Below are 24,386 nucleotides of genomic sequence, written 5' to 3'. Positions count from 1 at the left end.
CTTTTCAAATTAGTGTTTTCATTTTCTTTGGATAAATACCCAGAAGTGGAATTGCTGGACCATGTGGTAGTTCAATTTTTAATTTTTTGAGGAGCCCCAATGTTGTTTTCCACAGTGGCTGCACCAATTTACATTCTCACCAACAGTGTACAAGGGTTCCCTTTTCTCCACATCTTCTTCAACACTTGCTGTTTTTTGTCTTTTTTATAACAGCCACTCTAACAGGTGTAAGGTGATATCTTATTGAGGTTTTGATTTGCCAGTATCATCTTTTTAAAGACGTCTGTCTCAAAGCCTTCTCACCCCCAATCTGGACAAGTTGTTCTCTAGGTGGTAAAAAGGCTGGTCTTGAGATCTCCTGTTATCATTCTGGTAATTCCCTTTGCTTCCCTCTTGGGTTAGATTGTTTTATGGATCCCATTCTTCCTTCTCTTGCCTTAATTTCCTTAATTCATTGGAATATATTCATTAGTAACTTTCTGAGAAAGAGTACATGTTGGATAAAGTTTTGGGGATCTTCTATGTCTGAAAATATCTCTATTCTCTCTGTAACTTGGCAAAGTATAAATGTTTAGATTATTTTGCCTCAGATTACATTTTTCCTCAAAACTTTGAAGGCTTTACTCCATTGTCATACTTTTTAGTAATGCTCTTGAAAAGTCAGAGGCGTTTTGTTCCTAATCTTCAGTAACGGAAGAGTGAAAATATGAAAGAAGGCTTCCTGAGCTGCAGAACATGAGTCCCTCAGTTCTAGAGTGGAGTAGCAATAAAAGAGAATTTGAAAGAAAATAGTGTGTTTTCAGAGTCTTCTTCCTGCCTTGGAGAGGTGGGCAGGACAACACACCCATAAGGACCCAGTGCGGAGAGAAGTCAGTAAGTTGGAGGAACCAACATTTTGGAGGTCTGAGGATAAATGAGATTCCTGTGGGCCAAGAGAAGATAAACAGGTTTGTGTCATCTTCAAAGAACCTCCCTCCTCCCTTCTTGGTAGGCCAGGAGACCCCAGAAGCAAGAGTGTATGGGTGTACTTTTTGGGTCAAGATCTGGGGGGGTTCACAAGAGGTCAACCAAAAGGTGCACTGTTGCAGTGTGGAGGCTCCAAAGTGAGGGGCATCCCTCAAAGGACCCCCAAATTTGGTGCTTGCCACCCAGAGGACACTCACAGCCAGATGTCAGTAGCACCAAGGAGGGCTTAATGGAGATGTTCTCAGTCTTACCAAGTTTGTCTCACAAAGAACCACATTGTAAACACTCTTGGAGGAAGTATTCCAATAAGAAGAAAAGCAATTCTAGGAGACACAGCAAAAGATATGGAAAATAAAGATGATTAGATAAATGTGGTAAAGCTTATTTTGTCCAAAAGATTATCAGAGCCCAAGGGAAAACAAACAAACAAACAAACCAAAAACTTCTTACCTTTCCAAAAGTAAAATTCTAGATTATAGGATGGGAAATAGAGAAGCAGAGACTAAAGTGTTGAGAGTGTGTCCTAACAACACAGCTTCAAAATCTATACAATGTCATGATTATGTAAGATGTTGTCCCCACCAGAAGCAGTGTCAGAAAATATCAGTGTATTACAATATATTTGTAGTCTTAAAAAATAATATATTCATTTCAAGAGATACAGGAAAATTACTTGATAATTAGTGGTAGCTGGTGGTGAGTAAAGTAGTGGTATGCTGGAAATATAATATTAAATAACCTGCCTCCCCTTCTCTGAAGGCTGGTGAACTTCCTACAGACAACTCTACCTTGAGTGGGTGGTGGAAAATCTTAACTTTAAGTGGAAATGGAGATTTGTTTTGTTTTGTCTTGTCTCACATTGCGTTCTCTAGAAGCAGAGAGTGAGTGTAAAATTCAGAACTAACAAATTTTTGAGGAGTCTTCAGAAAAAGTCATTATGTTTAAGGATAAGAAAAGTAAAAAAGTGGGGCCAGGGTATGATTTCAGGGTACATGCAACTTTAGTTACACAACAGAATTTTCTCCCCTGGAACCAGGGTCTGACCTCTTGTACCTTTAAAATCAGTTATTGATACATATGTGGGGGGGAGGTAGGGGAGTGGTATCATGACTTCCCAGGAAAGATGGCACTTGTCAGCTGATGGCAGTTCTCCTGAGAGAATTCTCTCAGAGCCATTCATAGGCCATTTTCACAGTAGCTGAGAGAAGAATGTACAAGCCTATAAAACGGGATGAGGGCAGAGTAGTGAGGAATGACAGCTTTTACCACACTGATTCATATATTGACCTGAAAATTCTAGTTTCTGGATTAAAATTGTATTTTACAAATTAAAGTGATTGTAGGATTTTCCACATAATGTGGAAGAATAGGCATGGGATTGCTTATTTTTATCCAGGGGTAGAGGAAGATGTTCTCCAACTAAAAAGGACAGCAAACAAAAACAAAGTGGCTTTTTGTGATTATATCTCATGCATCCTGCATGCTCAATACACCCCATGTGTGCACACATACACACATACTATGCATGTATGCATATGTACATATTTCATCACATTTTATGTCACACATACATGTTTGCACATGTATACATATATACACATATGCAGACATATTTCATTTACTATCTCATCTTATATTCTATAGATTAGACAAAAACAAGTGTTATATTCTTTAAATGATTTTATTTACAAGTAGCTACTGTTAACACCAGTATTGTATAAGCATTAAGATCTATATGACTGTTATTGCCATAGCAAAAGTATAGAAGATACTCACATTTTCTTTTCAGAATTATACTTCTTTGAAATAAAGAAAGTTGAAAAGAGGGCATTTCTTTTTCTGCCAAAGATCTGGAAACACTTTGTCCCTGGATGGACTTTCAGCCAAATGAGGATCTCCATAGGAATGGAAGAAATCACACGCTCTGCTCCAGGATCCTGCATTTGCCGGGTCACATTGCTTTACTTTGGATTTCTACCATCCAAGAGAAGGTCAGTCCAAAGACCTGAGACCTACCATGGTGCTGCAGATTGCTGAGCAATGCCAGGGAATATGTCCTCTTGCATCTTTGCCAGGTAAGGATCTGAAGATGAGATGTTTGCATCCCCGGTGCCTCACATTTTGTGCCAGACCAGGACTGCACTGCAAGAAGTCTCTTTGCCAATTTTCCTTTATTAAGAAGATACTCCCTTCCATGCCCAAGAATAATATTATGGAAAAGGATAACCATTTAGCTATGTTTGACGATGGTCCTAAGGAATTCAATGGGATCCCACAGAATTCCAAACTACACATTTTTTAATTCACAAGTAAAGGATGAAAGGTATGTCAATGGACATGATAACAGAAAATGCATAGTTCTTTAGAATGCTTTACAACGTCACCAGAATGCCAAGCCATCTGTGTCTTGATGGATGTCATATACTATGGGTATATACATAGTATGCTAGCCTTATATTTTGAGCAATAATGAAACATACTTGGGAAATTGTGAAAGCAAAGCTGACCATTAAGGACTTGGCATTTCATTTTGCTGTATGGAAAGACATTTAGCATGTGGTTTTACACCCAGCATTTGGGAGTTTTTCCAAGCTCAGTGGTCCTATACACAGTCAACATCCTCTCTTCTAGAGTTTAGATAGCCCCACTAGCATTCAGAATCTTCAGGCCCACACTGAACCATTATTTTAAAGCACACTTTTTAGTGCCAGACAACAGGCAAACACTAGTGAAGTTCCAGGGAGAGGCATGTTTATTTGTTTTCTGCGGTTCAGAAACCATTTCCGTTTGCTTGAATAAGACACTGTCTAAAAGCAACTTCCTTTCTTTTCCCATGGCTCCTTGAAATGGCAAATTATTAAAATTATCAGGGCTACTGGTATGAGAATGAATGAGAGGTGATCTCATTTTGGAGGAGGCAAGGAACAGAAAATATTTGAAAAATTAACATAAATCCATTCTATGAGACTCAAGATTGTGTTTTTGGGGGGTCTTTGATAATTCCTCTCTCCCCTCCCTTGATAAACACACACACACACACACACACACACACCTTGGTTCTAATACTGCATTATTAAGATGATTCATCTCAGGCTGAAGTTCTGTCTTTTAGCCTGTATCACTACTCAGGAGAGGTCATGAGTTCAAAGAAAACAATGAACAATGAAGTCAAATTAATGAACAAATGAGTAAAGTTGCTGAAAAGAAAACTTTGTTTATATGTGAATCTCTGTGTACAGAGAGACCTGGTACATCAATACTAGACTGTTAATCAGAAAATCTGGATTCTGAACCCTTCCCTGACACCCATGTGACTTTGGGTGAGACCCACAATCACACTAAGCCTCATATCCACTTCTGTAAAATGCTGAAACTAATTACCTGCTTTACTAACTCCAAAGAATTATAGCTAAGTGTCAAATGAGATAGTGTGTGAAAATATGTCATGAACTGCAAAGTACTTTACTAATATAAAATACCAATAGGACATAAATATGTTAAAGCTAAAAATTGAATTTGTTTTCTTAACTTTTGTCCCTTCCTATTTATTTCTTGTGCCACGAGGCCTCCATTTTCTCAGTTCCTACTCATAACTGGTCTGCCTCTAGTCCCATCGTTCAAAATCATTTGGTCTCTCCTTTAATTTGAAGGCAGATAAATCTTAAATTACCATTTTCCAGGGAAATGTCTTAACTCTTGGAAGCCACTTGAGTCCCATATGGTATTTTAAAATAATAAAAATAAGATGCCCACAGTAAAGGAATAATGTGGATGCTAATGTAACCAAGATGTCAGTTTAGATCTCTCCTTTGCTTGACAATCTGGAGATCTGAATAAGTTGATTCCTACTCCCAATTCCATAGCCCACAATTGATCAAAATAATGTCATATACATTAATACATTATTGAGAGCATATTTCTTGACTATTGCTAGGTTGATCTGGACCTTTTTCTTTTAATTTTTTTTTCAACGTTTTTTATTTTATTTTTGGGACAGAGAGAGACAGAGCATGAACGGGGGAGGGGCAGAGAGAGAGGGAGACACAGAATCGGAAACAGTCTCCAGGCTCCAAGCCATCAGCCCGGAGCCTGACGCGGGGCTCGAACTCATGGACCGCGAGATCGTGACCTGGCTGAAGTCGGACGCTTAACCACCTGCGCCACCCAGGCGCCCCAGGACCTTTTTCTTTTAAATGACGGAAACTCAACTTTAAAATATCTTTAAAAAGTAAATAGGTTCACTTATACAACTAAAAAATTGAAATGTATGACTTTAGGCATGGCTAGATCTAGTGACTCAAATTGTATCAACAGAATTCTGTCTTCTTTTTGCTCTACTTTCCTCTGTTTTGTCTTCACTCTTGGGCAGTCTCTCTTCATGTGATAGACATCCTGATGAAGGCAGCCTGAATTAACTAGGATTTATTAGCAGTTAATTACTGCTGCAAATAACAAAAAAGTAAAATAGAAATGGCTTAAACAAGGTATTTCCCTCTCACATTTGGGTCTAGATGTAAATAATGTATGGCTTGTAAGACATCGATGTCCCATGAAGTCTTCAGGTACCCATTCTTACAACTTTCTGAATAGCCATCCCTCAGTAAGCCATTGGTGTAATACTAGGAAGGCTTTTTAGTTTCCATGACTCTTGTAAATATTCATCATAACTGCAATATAACCACATATTGTCTTTTAAAAAAAATCATTGTGAGGTTATCACAACTCTAGGAATATTTACTAAATATGTTACTTAAAATATTGCTAATTTTGTCAGGTTAGTGCTTTTCAGTCTTGGCTGCTACTCCTTAGAATCACCTAAAAGATTTTAAGAAAAAAATTGATTCCAAGATTTCATTGTTGACCAATTAAATCAGAATATCCAGGGAATGGGGCCTGGTTTGTTTGTTTGTTTGTTTGTTTATAGTTTTCATCATGTTAGCCTCCACAAGCAACTAAAATTAACATTGATTGAAGCCTAGGTTGGTTAATTGGTCTTCCCTAAACAAAATTTATCCAGAACGGAGTATGAAAGACACAATGGCTCAAATGTAAAGTGGTTCTTTGCCTTGTATCTAAGCACATACATGACTTAGGTGTTCTCTAATATCTCCATCATCTGCACATGCAATAACTCCAAGTATCTTCCTAGCTGAGGGTATTTGGATTCACTCTCAAGAAGGATCCAAACCTCCCTGTCTTTCCCATCTCTCTGACCTTTTGATTGGCAGGGCTTTTTCTGTTGTTTGAGCTGTGTGGTTCATCCTTGCTGATGAATAGTCTTAGCATCATTTCCATCTTGTCTAGACTAAAGCTCAACGCAGCACACACTGTTTAACAATTGAAAGAAATACCCTGATCTCAGCCCTGTCCTAGGACATGCTTCTGAAGCTCCTCCTATTTGTCTTTATACATATGCAGAAGCCCCTTGGAGCCCAGAACTTGGCCTTATACCAAGCATCTGTATCTTGCTTGTCCAGTGTCATAAATCCACCAGTGCACCTGTTTATTTAACTTGGTTCCTTTCTCAAATGACTTCACCAAATGTTAGTAACTGAAGGTCAGGTTCAGAAAAAAATTATTTTTATGGTCTGATCAGCATATTCAAGGACAGAAACCTAATGAATGAAATATTTGTGTCTCCCCATCTCTTTTCTTCAGCCATTGTTTAGAAAGCACCAGATTGGACTCTAATGAAAATGGGAGGCACCAGTTTAGAGGCAGAATCTGCATGAGCTATTGGGAGGGATGTGAGAATCATGAGCTGTCCTCTTCTGCAGCTGCTTACTATTAGCTCTAAAAGGAATGAACTTAGTGTTTCACTGAGAAGAAAAGGAAAGGAAGAGCAGGGGGTGGAAGTGTAGGGTAGCATGCTATCTTTACAAAACTGTTTTGGTGTAACTGATGAAGGAGAAGGATAAAGTTGATCCACCCATTACCATCAGGGTCAGAGTCTGCTAAAATAACTATTGGTTGAATCTCTACCTGCTTTCTCACTGCAATTGTAAATCAAATCCTGATGGGCTGGAGAGTTTCAGATACCTCTAACCTGTTAGGAATCCTGGAGTGCTAATAATCAGGTGTCCTTTTGCCCATGTCACACTCCTATGCCACAACACCCCTGCAGCTAACCAGTATAGGGTTAAGTTTTTGCTGAGTTCCTTTGTCAAGGGTGAGAGGGGACTCTGTTCTAGGCCTCCCAAAAGCTGCCTCTAGGAGCCAGGTCTTTTCATAGAGGCAATCTGGTGGGGAAAGAGCCTGTCTTTGAAGCCTGATAGATCTGCAGTTTCCTGGTTGTGAGGGAACAAGTGAAAATGACTAATATTGTGTAAAAGGGGCTCAGTAAATGATACCTGTAGCCATAGTAATCACATAGGATAGAAAATAAGATACCAGGAGGGAAATCATAAACGCAAAGTGGGTGCTGAGACAACAGACACATCAGCAGGGCAATTTAATTTAGGAAGTGATCAAAGAGGAAAGAAAACTGAGAAAGGGTGGTACCTATTGTTTTAGAGGACTTGAATTTATTCATTTTTTTCTTCTTGAATCTTTTCATCTTCATGGAAAGTGAAAATGGGTTGATTCTGATGGCAGTAATCTTTGACTACCCATAACCTAGTCCCTTTGCACAGGTCAGCAAAAAAATAGTACTACAAGGGAACTCGTTCGTTCTTTTTTTTTTTTTTTTTTTTTTTTATGTTTATTTTTTGAGAGAGAAGGAGAGAGAGTGTGCAAGTGGGGAAAGGACAGAGAAAAAGAGGGAGAATCTTTCTGAAGCAGGCTCCAGAATCTGAAGCAGCTCCAGGGGCTGAGCTGTCAGCACAGAGCCTGACACAGGGCTCAAACCCCCTGAGCCAAAGTCGGATGCTCAACCAACTGAGCCACCCAGGTGCCCCAGGACCTGGTTCTTTCTAATTATAACTCTGACCCCACTTAACTGTTTATACTATTATAAATAATTTACTGTTTTGAGTCTTGGTTTCCTCATCTGTAAAGGTGGTGAGAAATGCATGTCTTTTTCCCAGGGGGTTTCAAAGGTTGAATGCAATAGTATTTATCCATTTAATTTACTGAATTTATTCACTTCACAAATAATCTATTGTCCTCTATGCACCAAACACTGTTCTAGATGCTGGGGCTATAGAATTGAACAATTCAGGGTAACATCCCTGCTTTTATGGAGTGACATTTTAGCAGTAGGACAAAGATAATAAAGACATAAACAAATAAATGTCTAATATATCAGGTATCTGTTAGGATGTCCTTGGAACCACAGTAGAGGGAACGGCCATCTTGCCAGCACAACCGAAGGAAAAGCCCCTAGTAGCTGCCAGAACGAATTGGAGGTCAACCAATCACCGAGCGACAGCACGACCTGACTCGAAAAAGGCCCACCCGGACCTAAACCCCTAACCGCTGCAGCTTAAAAACCCCACCCCACCCCACCACACCTGGGTGCGACTTCCCTGACTCCTCTCTCTCTCTCCGTGAGTCATGGAACCTCGCCCAAGACCTTAGTTCCCAAATAAAGCCTTTGACGGCTAAAATTTTTTAGCCTCTGACTCCTATCTTTACCCTGCCTTACGCCTGACCCTAACGGTATCAACAATTGCCATGAAGAAAATAGATAGCTAAAGGGGATAGATTTACTGAAAAAGCTTTGTAAACTATTAAGACCTATACAAATTTAAGATTTTGCCCTATTTCAGGCTTGATTAACAGGATTAAACTCAAGGTGTTTGGCACTGGAGAGTGCATTAGATTTTTCCTTACAAGAGAAGTTCCTGTTACTGCCCTTTGTAAGTTCAATGTTTTTTAGAAGGTTCCATTTTCCCCACCTTTACCTAAGTCCTTATATCGGCATGAGGCTTCTAGGAAAGGACTCAGCCTCTTTAAAATAGAGACAAATTTAAATATATCTAGGATTTGAATGTTTCCTGAATCTTAATTTCAATCTTTATGTCATTGGAAAGTTCTTTTTTCTTATTTTGCCTAATCCCTATTTTGGATTTCTCTGTTCTTCTTTTTCTTTCTTTCTTTCTTTTTTTTGTGAACTACTCAGTGCTTTATTTTATTTTTGTCTGTTGAAGATAGAATCATTATCTTTATAGGTGCTCTGTGTTAAATATTAATCTTCAATAGAGGTTGCACTCAGTTCATTTTATGTAATTTCTTGATTAATGTTAAAAGCACACTTCTCAAACATTTATGAATGTACCTCTAAATGCAAGGCATGTCTTTGAATAGAGAGAATAGCGAACCACTCTGTTCTTTCACTGGGTTGGACACAACTGAATTAAAAGTGAGGCTGAGAAGCCAGTTGCAGATTTTAACACAAAAACAGAGGCTTCTCACCTAAGAGTCTGAGTACTTCCAACTCCAGCTGGAAGGACTGCGTCCATATAATATGAGTTGCCTTTGGGCATAAGTTAATGGAATTCAAATGAATTTAGATACTCATTCCATTTAGCTGGACTACTTTAAAATGGAAACTCCTACTGTTAAAATTCAATAGTAACTGTTCATTATCTCTCATTCTAAGATGCTTTAAATGCTTTTTAGACTGCCTCTAGTTGCCACAAGCTAGGTGACCAACAGAAGCATTCCCTAAGCCTGTTTAGCAGTGACAAAACATTACCTTTTTCTTGAAGGTCAAGGAGGGGTTGATGGATGGATGTTGTGAGCATTTCCTATACCTTTTTCTTCGACTCAAAGAACAAATATTAAAATAGTTGATAAGAGTGTTTTATAAAAGAATGTGCCCCTAAAGTGAGAGGCAGGATATGGACTGTATCGTGACTTTGAAAACACCGTATTTTGCACCAGTAATCAATATTATTAGCTTTAAATTATCCTCAAAGTTTAAATCTGGGGATTTTTCTCTAAGTTAGTTTCTCTAAAAAATGTTTGATTTGTCTGAAATGGAGAGGACCCTTGCATTTTTATTTTTAAAAATTGTTAAGAAGGGCAGAAGTTAAGATAATAATTGAGATCCTAACACTTGAAATCCCATTTAATAGTCTCTGTATGAGGGTATTTTTTAAAGTAACAATTCATTATCGTTTCCCTGCTTCCACCTATTCTTTTTTAATTTTTTTTTAATTAAGAGAATTAAAGGTTTTATTTATTTACAGTTTGTTAACAGAAAATAAAATTCTACATGATACAAACACCAAAATAAACACTGATTTAACTAGGCATTTAAATATTTGCTGAAACATTATCTATTTCTTTCTCAAATCCTACTTAAAAAATTAATTACCTACTTTCAAAAGTAGAATTTTTTTTAATGTTTGTGTGTGTCATTTCCAGCATGAAACTTGCCTTTTAAAACTAAGGCTCAGAGACAAATGATCCGTTCCATTTTTTCTTTCTTATTTTCTTACCTTTCCTGTCCAGTTCTCAACAAGCTGTGTATTCGTGTACCTGAAGGACAAGACAAACATCTTTTTTGAATAAAGCTGTGCTATACAATTTGCTGGCATACGTGAGAGGAATTCTCTCAGGCACATTCTTTTTTCCCCATTTCCTCCCACTATCTTGACCAGAGGTTCTCCCTACCCAAACTCCAATCTCATAATCTGAAAAGAAAAAGAAAACATTGTTCCAGCTCATTCTGGTTTGAAAAATAGGCCTTTGAGTGCTATTTACAGAGTCATTTCCATGACAATATCAAAGCCTTCAATTTCTATTCGGTGTTAAAAGAGGAAAATCTCTCATTCAAGTGACCCTTCAGACCTGTATTTTATCCAAGGTGTGAGATCGTTGTGAAATGAGCCCATAAAGAAAATGGTTAGGAAAAACCAATAAGCACACTCTGGGATTCTTTCCTGAGGTGTTGGGTTCCATGTAACCATCAGCTTTATTTGCATTAATCCTCTATTGAATGTAAGAATTAGAGAAAGCTCTTTAAATGAGGACATTGAAACTTTTTCTACCTCTGTTCTAGATTCTATTGAAAGTCTAGGCACATCTAAAAAATAAAATCACATTTGTATAGGTAGTGGCACTTACAAGAGATCAAAAAGTTCAAATAACTGAGGAATTTGCAAGATGAGTATTTCAAGTGCAGTCATATCTGTTGTCTCTTTAATAGTGATGAAAGTCATCCTACAAAAGGAGTATTTTTGGTAGCCTTAGAAACAGAAACCCTTTTTCTGGTGGGATTTTTGAGTACTAATTCTGCTGTTGGAATTATCCAAACACTGAAGATAGTGAAATAAGACATAAATATGCTAAACTTTAAAAACTTTTACTTTCAAAAAGCTGTTTTGAGTTTCAGATGGAATTTCCATCCTTTTCTTATTTTGTGGGAAGGATTTTGGCTATTAAACTGCACAGGGAATCTGACCCTTAAGAGCACGAAAATCTTGGATGCACATTGAACTAATGCTATAAATTTTCTTATATGTCTACAGATACTTTGGAGGAAATTATATGGGACAAGGGGACCGGTTCTTCACCCATTCCTCTGCCATTTGTAAAGTAAAATGTACCTTTGAACAGAGTTTCATAATAATTGCATAATTATTTTTGTTTTCTCATCAATGCCAGCCTGCTGCTGGTGAGGTACAGCAGTACTGAAAACAAGTCATTGGAGAACTGAATTCTAACAACTTAAAAAATACTGTTTCTCCTTTCAGATTTTCAAAAAAAGTATTTTAAAAATTTCTGAGCGGTGACACTTTAAAAGAAGTAAACTACAGGCCAATATCTCTGCTGAACATATATGCAAAAATCCTCCATAATGTATTAGCAAACTGAATCCAAAAATACATTAAAAAAATTGTTCACCTCGATCAAGTGGGATTTATTCCAGAGATGCAAGAATGCTTCATTATTGGCAAATCAATCAACGTGATACATCACACCAATAAAAGAAAGAATAAAAACCATATGATCACTTAAATAGATGCAGAAAAAGCAGTTGACAAAGTACAACATTCATTCATGATAACAACTGTCAACATGGGGTGCCTCTGTGGCTCAATTGGGTCAGCTTCTGACTCTTGATTTAGGCTCAGTTTATGATCTCATGGCACCTGAGTTTGAGCCGCCTCAGGCTGTGCTGTCCCTCTCTTTCTGCCCCTCTCCCATGCATGTGTTTGTGGGTGTGCTATGTGTTTGTGGATGCATGCAGGTGCTCTCTCAAAATAAATAAATAAACATTTAAAAAAAGACCTGTCAATAAAGTAGGTTTAGAGGGAACATACCTTAATATAATAGAGGCCAAATATGAAATACCCACAGGTTATGTCATACTCAACGGGAAAACTGAGAGCTTTTCCTCTAAGATCAGAAACAAGACAAGGATGTCCATCCACTCTTACCCCTTTTATTCAACATAATACTGGAAGTCCTAGCCGCAGCAATCAGACAGCAAAAAGAAATAGTGCTTGCTTCTGCAGCACATATACTAAAATATTGGAATGATACAGGGAAGATTAGCATGGCCTCTGTGCATGAAAGATATACAAATTCATGAAGTGTTCCATATTGAAAAAAATCAATCAATCAATCAAAGGCATCCTAATTGGTAAGGAAGATATAAAACTTTCACTATTTGCATATGACATCATATTGCATATAGAAAACCCTAAAGAATCCGCTAAAAAACTACTAGAACTAATAAATAAATTCAATAAAGTCATAGGACACAAAATTAATATTCAGAAACTAGTTACATTTTTATACATTAATGATGAAGAAGCAGAAAGAGAAATTAAGAAAGCAATCCCACTTACAAGTGAACTTAAAAGAATAAAATACCTAAGAATAAACTTAACCAAGGAGGTGAAAGATCTAAAACACTGATGAAAGAAATTAAAGATGATGCAAATAAATGAAAGATGTTCCATACTCCTGGATTGGAGGAACCAATATTATTAAATTGTACAATATTATTAAATTGTACATACAAGTCAAAGCAATATGCAAATTTAATTCAATCTTTATCAAAATACCAACAGCATTTTTCACAGAACTAGAACAAATAATCCTAAAATTTTTATGAAACCACAAAAGACCCCAAATAGTCAAAGCAATCTTGGAAAAGAAAAATAAAGCTGGAGGTATCACAGTCCCAGGTTTCAAGATATACTACAAAGCTGTGGTTATCAAAACAGTATGGTACTGACACGAAAATGACATAGATTAATAGAATAGAATAGAAATCCAAGAAGATAAAGCCAGGCTTATATGGTCAATTAATCGATGACAAAGGAGGCAAGAAGATACAATGGGAAAAAGACACTCTCTTCAACAAGTGATGCTGGGAAAACTGGACCACTTTCTAACATCATACACAAAAATGAACTCAAAATGGCCGAAGGACCTAAATGTGAGAAGTGAACTATAAAATTCCTGGAAGAAAACAGAGGCAGTAATCTCTTTGATACCAGCTGTAGCAAATTTTTCTAGATAGTCTCCTCAGGCAGGGGAAATAAAAGTCAAAATAAAAAGCTTTTGCATAGTGAAAGAAAGCATCAACAAAAGACAACCTACTAAGTGAGAGGAAGTATTTGCAAATGATATATCCAATAAAGGGTTAATATCCAAAATATATAAAGAATTTATAGAACACTGAAAAACCCACAAATAATCCAATTAAAAATGGGCAGAAGATCTGAATAGACATTTTCTCAATGAAGGAATACAAATGACCAACAGAAATATGAAAAAATGATCATCACTCATCATCAGGGAAATGCAAATCAAAACCACAATGAGATATCACCATGGACCTGTCAAAATGGCTAAAATAGAAAACACAAGAAATAGCAAGTATTGGCAAAAATGTAGAGAAAAGGAATCCTTTTGCATTGTTGGTGGAAATGCAAGCTGGTGTAGCCACTGTGGAACATATTATGAAGGTCCTTAAAAAATTAAAAATAGAATTACCATATGATCCAGTAATTCCACTACTGGAATTTCTTTATCCAAAGAAAATGAAAACACTCATTGGAAAAGTTATATGGACCCCTATGTTTATTCCAGAATTATTTACAATAGCCAAGATATGGAAGCAGCCTAAGTGTCCATCGGTAGATGGATGGGTAAAGAAATAGTAGGGGCACCTAGGTGGCTCAGTCAGTTAAGTGTCTGACTTCGGCTCAGGTCATGATCTCGTGGTTCATGAGTTTGAGCCCCGCATTGAGCCCTGTGCTGAGGGCTTGGAGCCTGGACCCTGCTTTGGATTCTGTGTCTCCCTCTCTCTCTGCCCCTCCCCTGCTCAGCTCTGTCTCTCTCTGTCTCTCAAAAATAAATAAATGTTAAAAAAAATTTTAAGAAATAGTAGACACACACACACACACACACACACAGCGGAATATTAGTCAACCATAAAAAAGAGTGAAATCTGGCTATTTGTAAAAACAGGGATGGACCTAGAGGGTATAATGCTAAATGAAATAAGTCAATCAGAGAAACCATGTGATTTCAATCATATGTGGAATTTAAGAAAACAATTGAACAAAGAAAAAAAGAGACAAACAAAAAACCCCAGGCTCTTAAATACAGAGAACAAAGTGGTAGTTGTCAGAGGGGAGGTGGGTGGGAGCATGGGTGAAATAAATGAATGGGATTAAGAGTACACAGCATGATGAGCACTGAGCAATGGATAGAATTGTTGAATCATTATATTTTATACTTGAAACCAATATAACACTGTATATTAATTATACTTGAACAAAAAAATTTCTGAGGAGTGATTCAGCTGCACAGAATGAAGCAATAAAATAGTAATCATATAATCACGAATAGATTAATATTGACTCCAAAGTCTATGTACTAAAATAATAAATGTATACAGTTTTAAATTATTTATTTATTTATTTGAACTATCTCATTTTCCAAAGGACTAGGACACTGTGGGTATATGACTATATTACAAGGATAAGTAAAATACTATTCTTGAATACATGAAGCAAAATTTTTTAGCTTATTCCATTTGTATGGCTTGGACAAAGTTGACTTTTTTTTTCTACTTCTATGTTATGCATATGATATTTCTGTTGTAAATATTTTGCTCAAAATATTTTAAATTTGCCTTGTGTTCAAAAAGGAGACCACTTTATTGGAGATAATGTGCTTAGTGGAGTGAACATAGGTTTTGGAGTCAGGAATTTCAATGCTGGCTTTACTAAATATTATTGGGTAAGTTATTTAACCTTTCCAACTCTGAGATTTCACATGTAAAAATTAGAAATAATGCACAATTTTCAGTTCTTTGGGGGAGACAAATGAGATGAAAAAAATGTGCCTAGTATAGTGCTTAACATGCAAGTGATTTATTTTATTATTGTTCCTATTCTTTTTTAAAAAAAAAAATGTTTCAACATTTTTATTCAGAGAGAGAGAGAGAACACCAGCAGGGGAGGGGCAGAGAGAGGGAGGGAGACACAGAATCCAAAGCAGGCTCCAGGCTCAGAGCTGTCAGCACAGAGCCTAACACAGGGCTCAAACCCACAGACCGTGAGATCATGACCTGAGCCACTCAGATGCCTAACAGACTGAGCCACCCAGGAACCCCAATTGTTGCTATTTTTAATAGAAGAGTCTACTACATAATTTTGTTTAAAACCTTCTTTGAAGACTTTTTTAAAAAAATTGAGTTGACTAAATGTAGTGGCCAAATGGATTAAGTTACCAAATTGTTTTGTTTTATGTAGATAAAATTAAGCTTTCATTGTGCTGTTTGTGTTTTACCTACCTTTCCATGGTTATATGCAGGCTTGGGGGCCTTATGCAATACCAGGGCACAGATGCGGGAGTAGAAAAATTCTCTTTTAGTTATTGGTAAACACCAGTTGCTGCTGGTAATTCTCTGGACAGAGATCAGGAAAAACTCCATTCTCCTTGCCGGGTCCTAAGTTAGTTGACTATTTTCATAAAGCTGTGAGTGGAAGGTTAGGATTTTAGGGGTTTTTTGCTTCTTTCTTTCTTGGTGGTTTTTTTTAATTTTTTGTGTGTGTACTTTTGTTTGTTTTTGTTTTTGTTTTTTTTTGAGAGAGAGAGAGAAGAGTGAATGGGGAAGAGGGGCAGAGAGAGAGAGAAAATCTCAAGCAGGCTCCATGCTCAGTGCAGAGCCCAATGTGGTGCTTGATCCCACAACCCCATGATCATGACCTGAGTGGAGACCAAGAGTCAGTTGCTCAATCAACTGAGCCACCTAGGTGCCCCAATCAGAAGAATTTTTATAGCAATGCCTCTTTTATTTTCCACTGAAAATAAAATTAAAATCAGATATATCCATACTGGTTTCTCAGTGCTTTACTGACGAGGTTTCATGTTTTATTTTTTTTTTGGTCTAAGCAACAAAGATGAAGATTTCTATATCCACATGATATGGGTATGATAGCCTTTGGGAAATGGACAAAAAAGTTCATTCAGAGTTAAGTTCAAAAAACACAACCTATACACTGCTTCCTTTTCACAGTGAGGTGAGCTCCTTTTCTCTTTTATATCTGAGATGATTGACAGGGATGACATTTATTAGAATGTTTTTTTTTTCATTTGGGTCAAACATCCTTTATTATGTAGTGGAAATATTACAAAGCAGCAAGCTGTGATAGTCAACCTTCAAGGTGGTGTCTAATGAGCCATACCCTCTGGTATTCTTGATCCTATGTGATCTCCTCCCATAATCAGTAGGCTTGACCTGTGTAACCAATAGGATCTTGAGGGAGTTACAATGTACAGTTTCTGAAGCTTGGTCATAAAAGACATTGTGGCTTCTGCTTTGCCTTCTCTTCAACCTCTCTCCTGAGGGAAGCCAGCCACCATGTTATGAGAACCCTCAAGCAACTCTGTGGAGAAGAGGAATTGAGGCCAATTGTTAACAGCAAAGGTGCACTTGCTAGTCATGTGAGTGAACCATCTTGAAGTGGGATCTTTCAAACATAGTTGAGCCAAAATGACATAACCAAGACACTCTGATATTCTTGACCTACAGAAACCATGCAAGATAATAAATAATTTCTATAATTTTAAGCCATTAAGTCTGGGGATAATTTGTTATTGCAGCAGTGGCTACCTAATACACAAGCATATAAAAATTCTTATGAATAGATGTAAAGGCTTTGTCTAATAATAATCTTTGTCTAATAATCCTTTTTTTTTCTTCCCTGGGTAATATATACAGATTATCTTTTGGGAATGGAATGGCTCAAGTTTTGTGGTCCTGCACTCTTTAAATGACAGTCCATCTTTGCCAAGTTCATTTTTTTCTCCAGAAGACAGATTTAGCACATGTCAAATGACCAAGAGTTTTAGTCAGCTGAGTCAAGACAGTATAAAATTCTATGTGTGTCCATGTGGCTCTCTTAGCTTCTCCATCTCTTTCTCTTACTTCTGTGCTAGTGTTGGTGGAGATGAGTGAGTGGGGCACAGGAAAATTTTTGCTGTTTTTGTGCCAAGCCTTGGGATAAGGAAGCACTAGAGACTCTGGGTTTCTGTATTCTCATCTTAAACTCATTACAGTTATGCCTTCTCTCCAAGGACCCATCGGGTCTTCCTTATAGGACTTTCCAAAATGTCTCCTATTGTCTCTCTCTTGTCTGTATTTGTGTGGTAGAGGTGGTAGGTGGAGGTGGTAGGTATGGAATTTTTCTTTCTTATTTTTTCTGAGTATTTTGTCTCTACTCCAGATATTATCCATTTAAGTTCTTTTTTTTATTTTTAAAGTTTATTTATTTATTTTGAAAGAGACAGAGAGAGAGAGAGAGAGAGAGAGGGAGAGAGAGAGAGTGCACATGCATGCACAAGCGAGGGAGGGGCAGAGAAAGGGGGAGAGAGAGAATCCCAAGTAGGCTCTGTGCTATCAGTGCAGAGCCTGAGGTGGGACTCCAATTCATGAACCATGAGATCAAGACCTGAGCCAAAATCAAGAGTTGGACACTCAACTGAGTGAGCACCCCAGGTGGCCCAGTTCACTTAAATTCTTAAGTACTTGAAAACTATAGCCAGCAAGACTCTTAGACTTCTCTGTTTTTGCTTTGTTTTATCCTGCCTCTCAGTCATATTCTTTGAATGAAGGGAGGAAGAATTGGAGGAAATGCTTGGAGAAAAAAGGAATACATGTTAATATCTCAAAAATACTATGCCAACACACTTCTGACAATTCATACTGGGGTTTCAAGTTTTACCCAGATTTTTCCCTAAAATTATATGTGAATAAAAGTTATCTGAAGGTGGGAGTAAACACAGAGAATTAAATTTAATAACAGCTGAGATGCTTCTATGGATCCTATGTGTTTTAGAAAATGTGAAACATCCACTCTTAGGACTGCCACAAATAAAAAAGTTTGGCAGTAGTATAACTTAGATACATTTTGATATGACAGTAACTATTGAATTCCTTTAGACATTTCACAAATGTAGGAAAACTAGTTCTTAGTGCTATGTGTTGAATTTGCAGACCAGTGATCTTATGCATACATATTACACAGAGAGCTATTAAAAATGCAGGTGCTCAAGCTCCACCCCAGCAATCCTGATTCAGACTGAATTGCCTGTTTCTTTTATGGGTGTGGTCACTTTTATTCCTCAAGTTGTGTATTCATCTATTGACTGATAGGCTAATGTCTCACAAGATAATTATGTTGAGTTTAGAATTCATAAAGGAAGGAGAAAGTGATTATTAAGTGAAAATTTTGTCTTCTAGTAGTTTGTACAGCTCTAAACAATGTACAAAATACTGTCAAAGAACAGTCAACACAGAGGAAGTGGGGCCAAGGAGTGGAGAAAATCACGCAGGATTCTGATGATACCAGCTATTTGCTTAATGCTAGTATACCCTTGGACTATTCAGTTGCATGAAACAATAAATTCCTTTTTTTTTTTTAATTAAGCTACTTTGAATTGGGTTTTCTTACATCTTAACTAAAAGAATATCAACTAATAACAATTCTCCACAAATGGTTGCTGAATATATGTTTGAATGAAAGATTGAAGTGTACGTGGGGAGAGGGTATTAAAATAGCCAACTCCTCCTGATACTCTTCTTTGGGTAGGAGACATCATTTTCTGTAGCACAGTTCCAGTGGTTACCATTTACATGGAACATAATATTAATGGTGCTCCCCAGTATGTAGGCAACAGGGCAGCCCTGAGGAAAGATGATTGTGGGGTGAAGAAGAATCTGTGGTTCTTAGTGCTGCATCATTTATACCCTGGAGTCCCATTTCCTGAAAGTGGGCAGACCACGTTCTCTATGTTACCTTGTATTGTCGATCCATTACTCTTAAAGACTTCCATACAGTTTCTTCTTCTCCTTACAGAGAACCCAGAAACATTTAATATTGCTGTGCTAAATAGTATTTAGAATATGTGTAGTTCTTAAGCTTAAGCCTCATTATCATATACTTACACATAATTACTATTTTTATTGTAAGTTTTATTCTATTAAAGTATTCATTTTACTGAATCAACTCATGGTGACTCAGGCTTTATAATTTATTATTCTACAAAATGTTCAAGTGATTACAACTTTAAAAAAAATTGGGGCAATTTTCTTGCTCTATATGCATGGATTGACTTGAGTTAAAGCTTTCCTACTGTTGTGTGTGTGTGTGTGTGTGTGTGTGTGTGTGCGCGCGCGCATGCATGCATGTTTTTCATCTGTATATACAGCTCCTTTATATATTCACTCACTTGGTAGTTTGAAGAAACACAAGAAAGAGAGCATGGAGAAGAAAACTAATCTCTTGTTCCCATTTTAAATATTTAGCAGTATGCTTCCTCAATAGAGCTCACCTCAGGGATTATTTTAGTTTTCTCCTGAAATTCTGTGAACTCTATTGCATTAAGTTTTTAAGTGACTCTTTTTGTTCAACTGACATAAGTATAGCTGAACCAGTTCTCACTGTATTTCCCAGGAAGTTGAGAAAAATCTGATTTGTTTTTCCCTATCCGTAGAGAAGGAACATATATTGCTATGAACAAAAAGAAATTGCCAGTCTCTGAAAATTTCCCTTTGCAGAGTCTAATAGAATAATATGCAAGCATTTTTGTTGAGTGCTGAAAATATTTTGTCTTCCAATATTTTTGTAAGTGGCCAAACCTAAGTAATATGTTCCACACACTTGTCATTAAAAGCAAAACTAAGTCATCAGTCAAAATTGCCAGTTTTGCATTGAACATTTCTAGCCACGAGGCTTTGCAAGGGTCACCTTACTCTACATGATAGAGGAAGGTAAACACTTCTATGTAGCAACTAGCATAGATACCTTCTTGCCTGGACTCATTTTCATGCCTATGTCGAAATGTTTCAATTCCATAACTTTTCCTTAAGTTTTCAGAAATAGAGGGAGAGCAAGGCATAAAATATTTATCTGCTTATGGCACTGGCCAAAGCTGCTGGACATGTGAGCATCCCCAGAAGAAAGCTTCATCAGTTAATAAGGAAACATTCTCCAATGTTATCTTTCTCTATTTGTGGAACATTCACTGTTAAGTGAAAAGATACTTCCTGATGTCAGTTACTATGTTGAATACTGAAGCAAGTAAACTATGGATAGAAATCTCCAATAATAGACTCAAATGAATAATGGAGGTGATAGATAGACAGGCAGATAGATATAGACAGATAGATAATTTTGTTTTCAGGAAGAAAAATATTTGTCATCTTGAATAGCCACATTTAACATAATAGTGCTTTTTATATCTCTCTTTTGAATGGTATGCCCACCATGAAGATGTAGTAAAAATGAACTACTGCTTTGGTGCCTGAGTAGGATCAACTGATTTTGGAAGAGGGCCATGCTGGACTTTGGCAGTGATGGAAGAGTAGTATTACAATACAAAATTTTGAACCAATGGGCCCTTGGTGTTGTTACCCAATTATTTCGTAAGTATGATTTGATAATGACACTGACAATGGCAAAGAAAAGTATATCATTAATTTGAAGATAAGACTTCTAGTTCCCAAAGTAAAACAGGAACACACTCTAAAAGCCCAGAAGAAATTTGGAACTAATAGTCAGGGGTTAGTCCCTTATCATCTCACAGAATCAGGGTGTATCAAATCTTTACTAATGTAGTCATCTCTGAATATTTTAATCTAGAGAACCAAAATATGCTAATATCAAGCTAAGTGATTCATTCAGCTAAGGATTATTCCTTTCAGACAACATAACGAGCTTTTATTTACAGTTTCTCCTATTTGTAAAAAATAATGGAAATTGGGGAAAAAGTATTAATGAAATCAGAGCAATATAAAAAGTCTCAGAAAAAAGTCACATAACGCAGATGTTAATTAAAAAATTTTTTTAATTAGTTTTCTTTATTTTTGAGAGGCAGAGAGAGAAAGATCACGAGTGGGGGAGGGGCAGAGAGAGAGAGGAGAACACAGAATCAGAAGCAGGCTCCAGGCTCTGAGCTGTCAGCACAGAGCCTGATGTGGGGCCTGAACTCACAAACCGGGAGATCATGACCTGAGCTGAAGTCGGATGCTCAAATGACTGAGCCACCCAGGCGCCCCAAGCAGATGTTAATTATAAAATATTAAAAGTGGGAAAGATACAGGATGCCTAGGTGGTTCACTCGAACATCCAACTCCTGATTTCGTCTCAGGTCATGATATTCTCTCTCCCTCTGCCCTTCCCCACCCTCAAAAAAAGAAAAATGGAAAAGATATATAAAACTATATGTGAAGTAAGATATCTATTTTGTATACAATAAAGCATCTCATATAAACCACACACACAGAGAATAAAATGATTAAAAGGCTGTAAGCATTAACAGTGAAGTCTAAGTAGTGGCATTATGGAAGATTTTAAAACTCTTCTTTGTCCTTTGTATTTTTCACATTTTCTACCAAGAAGAGTTGTTACTTTTTTAATTAGAGGGAAAATAAATGCTATAAAATATCTAAAGACTTACACAAAATTTTAGAATAATATTTCCTTTTTAAGAGAAACCATGTTGTTTTAAGAATAAAACTACCCAACATACAAAGCTCTAATTGAATTGCAGATTCCACATTACAGCATTCTTCTACAAGGCTTGCTACATTTTCTGGTTTGGTTAGATCCTTTTTTATTTCTCCATAACAAAATTTTCTACTTGTAGCAATACAGTATCTCTGCCTATGCTGGTACCTTCCACTCTTCTCCCTGAAAATCCATGTCTTTAAAATCCCTTTTAAAATGTATCAGGACATAGATCAATGGAACAGAGTAGAGAACCCAGAAATGGACCCAAGATGTATGGCCAACTAATCTTCGACAAAGCAGGAAAGAATATCCAATGGGAAAAAGTCTCTTCCGGCAAATGGTATTGGGAAAACTGGTTTCCAAACCAATGGAAATGGAACTGGACCACTTTCTTATTCCATACACAAAAATAAACTCAAAATGGATGAAATACCTAATGTGAGACAAGAAACCATTAAAATCCTAGAGGAGAACACAGACAGAAACCTCTTTGACTGGTGGCTAGAGCAACTTCTTACTAGAAATGTCTCCTGAGGCAAGGAAAACAAAAGCAAACATTAACTATTGGGACTTCATCAAGATAAAAAAAGCTTCTGCACAGTGAAAGAAATAACCAACAAAACTAAAAGGCAACCGATGGAATGAGAGAAGATATTTGCAAATGACATATCAGATAAAGGGTTAGTATCCAAAATCTATAAAGAATTTATCAAACTCAGTACCCCCCAAAACCAAATTATCCAGTTAAGAAATGGGCAGAAGATGTGAATAGACACTTTTTCAAAGAAGACATCCAGATGGCTAACAGACGTATGAAAAGATGCTCAACATCACTCATCATCAGGGAAATACAAATCAAAACCACAATGAAATAACACCTCACACTTGTCAGAATGGCTAAAATTAACAACTCAAGAGACAACAGATATTGGTGAGGCTGCGAAGAAAGGAGAACACTTTTGCACTGTTGGTGCGAATGGAAACTGGTACAGCCACTCTGGAAAACAGTATGGAGATTGCTCAAAAAGTTAGAAATAGAACTCTCCTATGACCCAGCAATTGCACTACTGGGTATTTATCCAAAGGATACAAAAATGCTGATTCGAAGGGAAACATGCACCTCAATGTTTATAGCAGTGCTATCTAGAATAGCCAAATTATGGAAAGAGCTCAAATGTCCATTTACTGATTAATGGATAAGACAATGTGTATACACACACACACACACACACACACACACACACACGTGTATGTGTATGTGTGTGTGTATATACACACATTTGATTATCCATATATATATACACATATATATATGTTTACACACACACACACACACACACACACAATGGAAAATTACGTGGTGACTAAAAAGAATGAAATCTTGCCATTTTCAGCAATGTAGATGGAACTAAAGTGTATTATGCTAAGCAAAATAAGTCAGTTAGAGAAAGACAAATATCATATTTCACTCATAAGTGGAATTTAAGATACAAAACAAATGAACATAGGGGAAGGAAAAGAAAAATAAGATAAAAACAGAGTAGGAGGCAAACCATAATAGACTCTTAAATACAGAGAACAAACTGAGGATTGTTGGAGGGGAGGTAGGTGGAGGGATGGATTAAATGGGTGATGAGCATTAAGGAGGGCACTTTTTGGGATGAGCACTGGGTGTTATTTGTAAGAGATAAATCACTAAATTCTATTCCTGAAACCAATACTACACTATATGTTAACTAACTTGAATTTATATTTTAAAAAAAGATGAGAAAAAAATTTTTAAAAAATAAAATGTGAGAGAAACTGTCTCTATTCAGGAGATATTTTCTTATTGAATTTGTCCTAACTTGATTACTTTTTTTAGGTAAATCAGCTATTGTGCATTTGTTTTTAAGATAGTACTTTATGGTCATTGTCATATACCCTTATAATCTTTTGCAAATTTTTTTCTATTGAAGCATTCTTCTGTATCTAGAGGATAAATTCTCAGGGTGCAGAGGCTAGGGCTTTACAATTTTTGTTTCCTGCAAGACAACTGGAATAGTGAATATATGCTAATCAAGCAGCTGAAAATATATAGAATGGATAAACCAAGAATGCTGTGAAAAAAACTGAACAGAGATATTTCGGTAAAGTTCTGACCCCTTGTCTTCCAGTTGAATCAAATCTCTCCTGATGATGTCTGATCAGCTGTGCTGGCTATATCCAAACTATTGCAATAATGTGGGTTTGAATGAAAATGTGTCTTGGCTATCTGTGCCTCATTTTGCATTCTGGACTAACTAGTTTTCAGAGACAGGAACCCTAGACAGTTGACCCAACTTCACATTCCATACTGGCTTGCTGACCACTCTCTTAGGCACCAACTGATACTTTTCTATTGCTTCTCTGTATTGGATTTTTTGGTAATTGGGTATTGTGTTATTTTGAATTATTTTTATGTCCTCCAGTGTCAGTTCTAAAATCATATGAGTTCTAGGGCGAGAC

The 24,386-nt window shown here is 36.8% G+C and overlaps 1 long non-coding RNA gene and 1 other non-coding gene across 4 annotated transcripts in view; both read left to right on the top strand.

Moving 5' to 3' along the window:
* The window catches only part of LOC121012791 (uncharacterized), a 94,534-nt gene that overhangs the window by 54,085 nt on the left and 16,063 nt on the right, over positions 1-24,386 (top strand). For all 3 annotated transcript variants that reach the window (XR_005782303.1, XR_005782311.1, XR_005782310.1), the window contains one exon: positions 2,815-3,041. This is a non-coding gene — a long non-coding RNA (uncharacterized LOC121012791). The remainder of the gene's footprint in view (positions 1-2,814; positions 3,042-24,386) is intronic.
* On the top strand, positions 12,359-12,467 carry LOC121016858 (U6 spliceosomal RNA). Its single transcript, XR_005784497.1, has one exon. It is a non-coding gene; the product is annotated as a U6 spliceosomal RNA (small nuclear RNA).

The sequence above is a fragment of the Herpailurus yagouaroundi genome, unplaced genomic scaffold (assembly GCF_014898765.1).
Source record: "Herpailurus yagouaroundi ecotype Mexico unplaced genomic scaffold, PumYag 29, whole genome shotgun sequence".
Lineage (NCBI taxonomy): Eukaryota > Metazoa > Chordata > Mammalia > Carnivora > Felidae > Herpailurus > Herpailurus yagouaroundi.
This window is presented reverse-complemented; position numbering and strand designations above follow the sequence as displayed.